We start from the raw sequence: 8,086 nt of genomic DNA on the forward strand, positions 1-8,086 counted from the left end.
AAACGAGTAAACGCTTCTCATGGCTTCTTTAAATGAGGTGGAATCACCATCCATTTGAATTTCTTTACTAACATAGGCTTCATAGACATTGGAAAAACTAGTTTACTAATTCTTTGAGACCTTTTGGGACCTCATCTACTGGCACTTTCATACGAGGCTGTTGTTGCTCTTCATTGCCAGGAGGCAATTGATTCTATAGGCTCATGTATTACAAGATCCTTATTTACATTATACATCTTCTTTGAAAAGCCAACAACAGGTGTTGTATAAGTCATACAACATCAACAGGTACTGAGAGATTCGTTGTTTTTGAATCACTAAAGTGGGCATGCAGTCCCACTTCTCTTCAAGTCTTAGGTCTCTACATACCTCTACATACCATGCTCTCCTAGATCTTCCCATCTTTTCTAAAGATAGTGTATCTTCAAATATCTTATTTTGGGTTTAATTCGTTAAAATCTCATATGGCGCTTTAAGCACCACCTTAACATCTTTGAGACTGACTACGCTATTTTCCTATCGGAACTTTAAAAGGTCCAGGAATTTAGCTATTTCTCTGCTTAGGGGTATCATTGTTGTAACCATTGTACTCCTCCGACGGTCACATTCATCTTTATTAATCTTTATCTCACTCTTAATGAAGAGTATCTTTCTTAATTGATCTTTATATTCTCCCCCTCGAAATATGGCATGAACTTTACTGCCATAATTTTGATAACTATTCATAAAGTCTGTAAACGAGGAGACACTTATAACTTACTTCATTCACATGATTGTGTCATATAAACAAAGTTATTTCTTGATCCGTTTAGGAGTATACTTTCCTTAATTCACTTTAAGAACTCAACGAGGTCTTTCATTAGCAGTACTTTTGCAAGTCACACTTGCATCTTTTTCTTATCCTTTGGTTATTATTGACCATGATGATGCATTTCTATTGTGCCACGGTCAATACTAGGATAGCATAAGAGCTACCCAAACTTCTCCCGCTATGCGAGATACAAAAACATATGAGTCATCACAAAACTTTTCCCGCCATGCAGGATTGACTAGCATAAATACAATGCCAAAACTTTTCCCCATGCGGGATACATCTATACGAAAACTTAGTCATGACATCTAAAACATTCACTTATACTTCATTTTCCAATTAAATCTTCCTGTTGGTTCCAATTTAATCAGAAAATTAGTAAACTAACAAAAATATGTCCTGAACTAGCTTGACTCAAGCCTTTTCATTCACATACCCCAGCATTGCAGCCCGTTGGCATGCAGCTGAGTGATCTCGTCGGTTAAAATAAAACATACAGTATGCTTCTGCATCAATTCTAAATCACCGTTGGGCAGAAAATAGAATTAATGCATAAATCTCAAAAATTAACTTGGAATCCATATAACTACTCTCCAAAATTAAATTCTCCCGTTGGTTCGAATTTAATTTGAAGATAATCAACTTCATTGCAGCGGAAACATGTTAATAAATAAATTCTATTAGTTCAGAAACATTTTTTGGTCCTTATCTACTCTCTGAAAAATTAACCACGTTGGTGTAAAATTTATCAGAGATTTAAACCTCAAACTTAAATTCATTATAATATTGTCATCATCAACGTTGGTTAGAAAATGACAATATCATAATCTTACTTAAACAAAACGGACTACTTCTCTAATTTTAAATTTTGTCATTGGTTCCAATTTAATTAGAGGATAAACATAATCATAATTCACTAAATATAACTGCTCTTCAAATTAAATTCTCCCGTTGGTTCGAATTTAATTAGAAGATAATCAACACTAATCTTTGTTTACTAAATATAGCTGCTCTTCGAATTAAATTCTCCCGTTGGTTCGAATTTAATTAGAAGATAATAAACATTAAACTTTGCAGCGGAAATATAAACATAATTGGTGGATTTTACCCACAGGAAAAACTCATCAAAACTAATTTTATTTGAGCCAATAATCAATTTCCAGGAAAAAATGAAATTAACTGGAAAAAAAAGGAAAAAGCTCAATTCTTCACTGTTTACTCAGCCCGACCGCGGAGACGGCCTGGCCCAGCTCACGCGCTCGCCTGCGGTGCCCTCCCAGGCCACAACCTGGGCCTGGGCCAGGAAAGCGGCCACCTGCCTAGGCCGAATCCGGCTCGGTGGATCTGCGTCGTTGATCTAGATCCGACGGCTGTGCGTGGATCTCGGGCGAGCAAAACCGCTTGGCGCCGGCTCCTCCCGTAACCCTAGTTCATTTGCTCTCTTCCCTTTCTCTCTCAGTACCGCTCCGAGCGACCGAGAGGCAGCAGCAGCCACCCATGGCGACCGGAGTATGGCGGCGCCGCTGCAGGCCCCCTCGCCGGCGCGCGCGTTCACCCAAGGGTGAGCGTGCCGCCGTCGAGCGGCCTTGCAGCACGCCCACGCCGCGCGGCAGAACACCGGCGAGCCAGCGGCTCGGATCTTCTTCCCACGCGCTGGCGGATACGACGGCGCGGACTGCTACCCGAGCCATGGCGGTGGTGTCTGCGGCGAAGGAGCCCTGGTAGGTACCCTCACCACTCCATCCTTCTTCTGCTAGGGTTAGGTCTTAGGGTTCGGGTTTGGCCGGACCCACTGTTCATCTTCCCCGCCTACTATACGTGGGTTAGGGTTTAGGGTTTGAGTTCATCTCTAAACCGAGACCCCTTTCCTCATCTCGGGTTAGGGTTTGACCGAACCCACTGTTCATCTTCCCCGCCTGCTTTTCGCGAGTTAGGGTTAGGGTTCATGTCTGGGTCGATTCAAATCAGGCCGAATCGAGCCCTCTTTCTTCTGTTGTTCTTCCCCTTATAGGGTTAGGGTTAGGGGCCCTCTGCTTTGATCCAAATTGGATCTTTCTCATCTCCTTCTAAATTGCTACTTTCCCTATCTAGATCTACACACTAGAAAACCTGGCTTTGATACCATTGTTAAAATCATAGTACCTCTAATATCGTAGATCAGGGGATAAACTTGATGTACCTCGCCCTAGGGCAGTTGCGGCCATGACGCCACAGCGACGTGGACCACGGTGTCGTGGCAGCGTAGGCGCGGTGGAGTCCAGAGGGCGGGGGGCGATGTAGAGGCGACGGTGAAGTCGGTGGCGGCTTCCCGTCGCTGGCAGCACCCTCTCTCTGGATCGGTTAGCGTTAGGGAATGGTTAGGGAATGGTCGGTGGGGCACCTGGTAGCTCAAGGGAACCTCGTGCCTTGTGCCCCGGCCCCCACCTCCCTTTTATAGTGCTGTGCGACGGGGTGCCACCAACCATGGAGCGGTTGGGCATCCCCGGTTAGGACGCGGATCCAAGGGCCCAATTGGCCAATGGAGATCAAACTAACGGGAACTACTAATGAACTTGTAAATGTAATTTGGAACTACTAAGTAAGGACCGAAACAAATATCATATAGGAGTAGCATTTCTAAAACACGTCAAATCACTTAAAACACCACAAAGGACCCGAGGCTAACCCACAAATAATGATCTTTCTTTTTGTCAAGAATATACAGGAGAGATGCATATCTTCATATTTACTAAAAAATAAGATCAGTGCAATAAAGTGAGACTCCCCCGCCCGAGGTGTTTGCTAGGTCCAAACATAAGCACGTGGAGATTATACTACATATAGTAAAATAAAACAAGAGAAAAAAAATAAACAACCAAAACTGAGGGCGATAGCTAGACCTTAATCTGAACCGCATCACCAGATTTGTTTGCTTCGGCCGGACTAGTGTTATAGATGGATTTCGTTGTTTATTTTGAATACAACATATATATGCCTTTCCCATTGTTTGTATCTTTACTGATTAGCAAGTGACTAATAAAAATACACTAGCAAAATATGACCGTGCGTGCGTTTAATTAGCCAATTCTAATACGATATATCACTACAACAGCACAGGGATACAGTAACACCAACTTGTGTTACTATAGGTTGGAAAAAGTGTTACTAGCTCTCTTAGTAACATATTTTTTTGTGTGTTCCAATTGGCCATGTTACTATAGACTGGTTTATTGTAACACATCTACTTGTCTATAGGAACATTTGTCTAGTGTTACAATGATGTTTGCTGTAACACTTTTTTTTTCTCTAGTAACACTTCACATTATGGTGGAATACATAGTTTGTAACACATTTATTTATCTATGGGAATATTTGCCTAATGTTATAGTGATTGTCTGTTGTAACACTTTTTTTTAGTTCTAGTAACACTTCTATATTATGGTAGAGCATAGTATGGAACAAAGGAACACATGGTTTGTAACACTTGTTCATATCTATTGTAACATATTCAGATTAGGAAACAAATATTTGTTTCTCCTATATATGTGGCACACCGATTATTATAGAATCACACAAACATGACACATTGCAAAATCACATAAACCACAAATTTCAATAATCATAACAAGATGCACATATAGTAGGATGATTTCAAACATAGTGCTTGTTCAGATTAAATCATAGTATTTGTACATAATGATATGGCTCTAGAGAGCAAACACACATAGTCCATACTAGAAAGAAAAATTCAAGAACTAGCTAGGATTCATAAAGTCCATTGCTTCTTCTTCCATTATTCTTTGTACACATCAATGTAGGAATTCAACCATTAATCATTTGAACCTGCAAAGAAAATGTAAGTTGTAAGATTACAAATTAGGCCACATATGTACAATGATGTAAGTTAAGAAAGCTAGTTTGAACATACAAACATCGAAGGCCAAGCAATTGAGACTCCTTTGGATTGAGCATCACCAATATTGTTGCACCTAGGCCTAGGCCTCACTAATGGCTCATCTTTTGCTATAGCATGATCGATACGCACTTTGTAGAATTGACTTCATGTCTTAACTCCACCAACAATGGCTTCTAGATCAGTGCTCAAGAGAGTTGCATAGGCCACATTAGCCTTATTAGGATATTTTGAAGTCATTAGTAGCACCGTGGACCCAACCTACATTAATTTGACATAATCTCTTAGTGACCAACAACCCTTAGTTGTACATCAAGATCATGCAATTAGAACAAGTGTATTATGTTCATCTACCTTCATTACAGGAAGTTGTTTAGGTGCTTGACACTTGTTGCATGTAACCTTGTCATGAGCCACCTCCTGGTGTGCAATGGTCATAGTCTCTCCAGACCCTCCATGATGACCCTTACACATATAAAATGAAGTATGAAATATTAAGACAAAAAATCCTCTATAAATACAGCAAAGTGTTGTTCATAGATACCTTTTGTTTCTTTGTTGTTTTACTTGTGGTGGATAAAAGTAGACTGTCATCATCACTATATTTAGACTCACATGTTTCTTTATTCTAGTAAAGAGAAAAAAGACAGTAGCATGAGTTAATATAAAAAAAATCCTTTGTGAATAAAATAGTATTAAATTCACAAGAAAGTGACTTTACCAATTCATCCCTGTGTTCAAGGAATCCATCATTCTGGTTGGGTGCAACACAGTGAACTCTCTAAAAATTTGAAACAATATTAAAGCCAAAAGACTAAATTGGGTGAAAACATGGAAAATAGAGCAAATACCTTTCTTTTAGAAAGCACCGCTTGATTCTGAGAATTGTTATGATCACTCCTAGCACAATTTCCCTAGAAAAGAAATAAAGTTTGAGTAACACATTTCAATACGAAGTTACAAATTAAAATGTACATTGTTACCATTGTTGCTTCTTGGTTCTCATGGTGCCTTTGATTGTTTTTTAGTTCTTCAATAACTTTGTCTTGCATTCTAGAATGCTCTTTGAGTTGCCTTATTTCCTCCAACATGTGAGTCTCTACATCAGGTGATGAGCCATCTAGTGAAACTATATTAATGTCCTTAAAATGGTGTGTTCTTCGACCATAAACTTGTTTAGGAACTGGAAGCAATCCCATGCCGTGCACTTGTCTAGCTTTCTCTTCTCCCAACACCCGATGTAATGCATCACCTTCCCATGCAACTCCTCCCTCGCTATTTTGTGCTAACTCTAGTTGTGTGTCTAGGAGATTTTCCAGTTCAACCTACAAGCAAGAAATCCGCAATTAGAAAATAGAAATAATTTTATATTTGCAAAAATTCTCATGTGCATGTAGCATACCACTGGTTCATTTATCCCTTTTCCCCTTTTCCTGTGAGTTGCGAGGTAAACCTTTGCTCTATGTGGCTGTTTTTTTTTTCAGGATCAGTTTGCCTCTAAAAAAAATAGCAGTAAAGGAAAAGTAAGAAGAATCATATATAATTTTTTTAAACAGAAGATGACTCACCATGTCCTCAGACCAACGAGCATAACTCTTTGTACCGGCTGTATGTGTTGTCTTCTTCATTTCACAACTAATTTTGTTCTTCTCACTTAGGGTCTATAAGAAAAGTAAATTGATAGATAATGAACCATTATACATATAAAAATCAATAATGGTATAGATAGTGATAGTAAAAAAATCAAATAGCGTCAATAATGGTGCCTTACTTGTCCTTCGCTGGACTTCCAATATTTTACTAGGGCCTTCCATTGATCTTCATCGATATCATCTAGACAACGCTTGTTCAAAATAGACTTTTTCTTCTTTGGATTAAATAGTGACTTTTTTAATGTTGCCTTGTATTTTCTCCAATCTCTTCCAATTGATTTCAATATCCATTTCTCACATGAATGAGGATATAAGAACTTTGTCTAAAATAAGAAAGTCACTAACAAATGAATTTGACTTCATGACATGATAACAAGCATATATATACTTAATCTTATAAAAATATTATGTCTTGTAAAATTTAGCTAACCTGGATGAATTTAATTATGGTTTCTGCATTGTTTTTCTTAACTTCTCTCCAATCTTTGGCACCAATAGGACAGTAACCACCATTTCTTGCTATGGTGCCCAAAAATTATCATAAAAGGCCGCCTTCTTTTCCAATGGGTTGTCCAAACATATTACATCTTACTACTATTCGATCTCCTCCAAGTAGATCCCAAACATGTGTTAAAACGGTCCCCTTTCGTTTACCAGGTACTTCATCGCCATCACCTATTAAAAACAGAATGATAGTGATAGTAATTGGTTAAAATGCAGTCCATATGAATGAGATTGATCTAACTACATTTGTACCTGATGTGTTCTGGTTCTCATCATCATGCTGCTCAACCTCGTTAGCATATAGTGCTTCAGTATGCATTACATTTAATCCTTTCTTTTTCTTTGTACCTCCTCTTCCTGCTAAACAAATGTTGGGGACATGAACACATGTTTATAGTAAATATAATAAACAATATGTAATCTTTTTATTAAACAACTAGATATTTGTATTAGACTATCAAGATTGTATTTATTAAGTCACATACAACAGTGGAGTTGGATATGCTAATCTTGGATGAAAATAAATCATTGATAACTAACATGACTTGGAATAGTTGTCCTTGAATAATCAAATATACATAGAAAAGTAAATTATATGTTCATTCTAATACCTTTATTTTTTTTTAGATTTGGATGGTTCTTTGTTGGACTTGGTAGGCGCTAAAGTGGCCAGTCTCTTCCTCGTCACAAACAAATTAACCATCTTTTCGCTTTCACACTCGTTGAGCATTTCCATCACATCAGAATCTTGTTGTATTACAACCAAGCTATCTTTTCTCTTGTAGTATAGATAGTCAACTGATGTGTACCCAGAACCCTCAATCAGATCAATCAAGTTGAAAAAGCATATCTCATCTCTATCCATTTCCCTTTGCACATGTTTATGTCCTTCAGCTTTCCCATCGCATTCTAGATTTATGGTCCAATTATCCACCGCCATGGTAGCACAATCTAAATAAAATAAAGCACCAATAGAAAAATAAGAATAAAGCATAGGATAATTCACAAATAAGAATCAAGTATAACCGAATAGTAACAATTTGACTAAAGTGCATATTTGTAATGTCCGCCCAAGGTCAGCGGCGGCATCGTCGAAGCTCGCTCGTCATCCTCATGGCGGTCATGGCCCCTGCACCCCGGCGCCCGTGCCCAAGAAAGCAGCCGCATAGCTCGACCCGCCGATGCCTTCCAACCAATTTGCGATGACTGCACACGGGAGCGAGCGAG

At 38.8% G+C, this 8,086-nt stretch overlaps 1 pseudogene; it reads right to left on the reverse strand.

Annotated features, from left to right (window-relative positions):
- Positions 1–5,437: 5,437 nt before the first annotated feature.
- Positions 5,438–7,799, reverse strand: LOC136523261 (uncharacterized; annotated as a pseudogene).
- Between the last annotated feature and the right edge of the window lie 287 nt (positions 7,800–8,086).

The sequence above is a fragment of the Miscanthus floridulus genome, chromosome 18 (genome assembly GCF_019320115.1).
Source record: "Miscanthus floridulus cultivar M001 chromosome 18, ASM1932011v1, whole genome shotgun sequence".
Taxonomy (NCBI): domain Eukaryota; kingdom Viridiplantae; phylum Streptophyta; class Magnoliopsida; order Poales; family Poaceae; genus Miscanthus; species Miscanthus floridulus.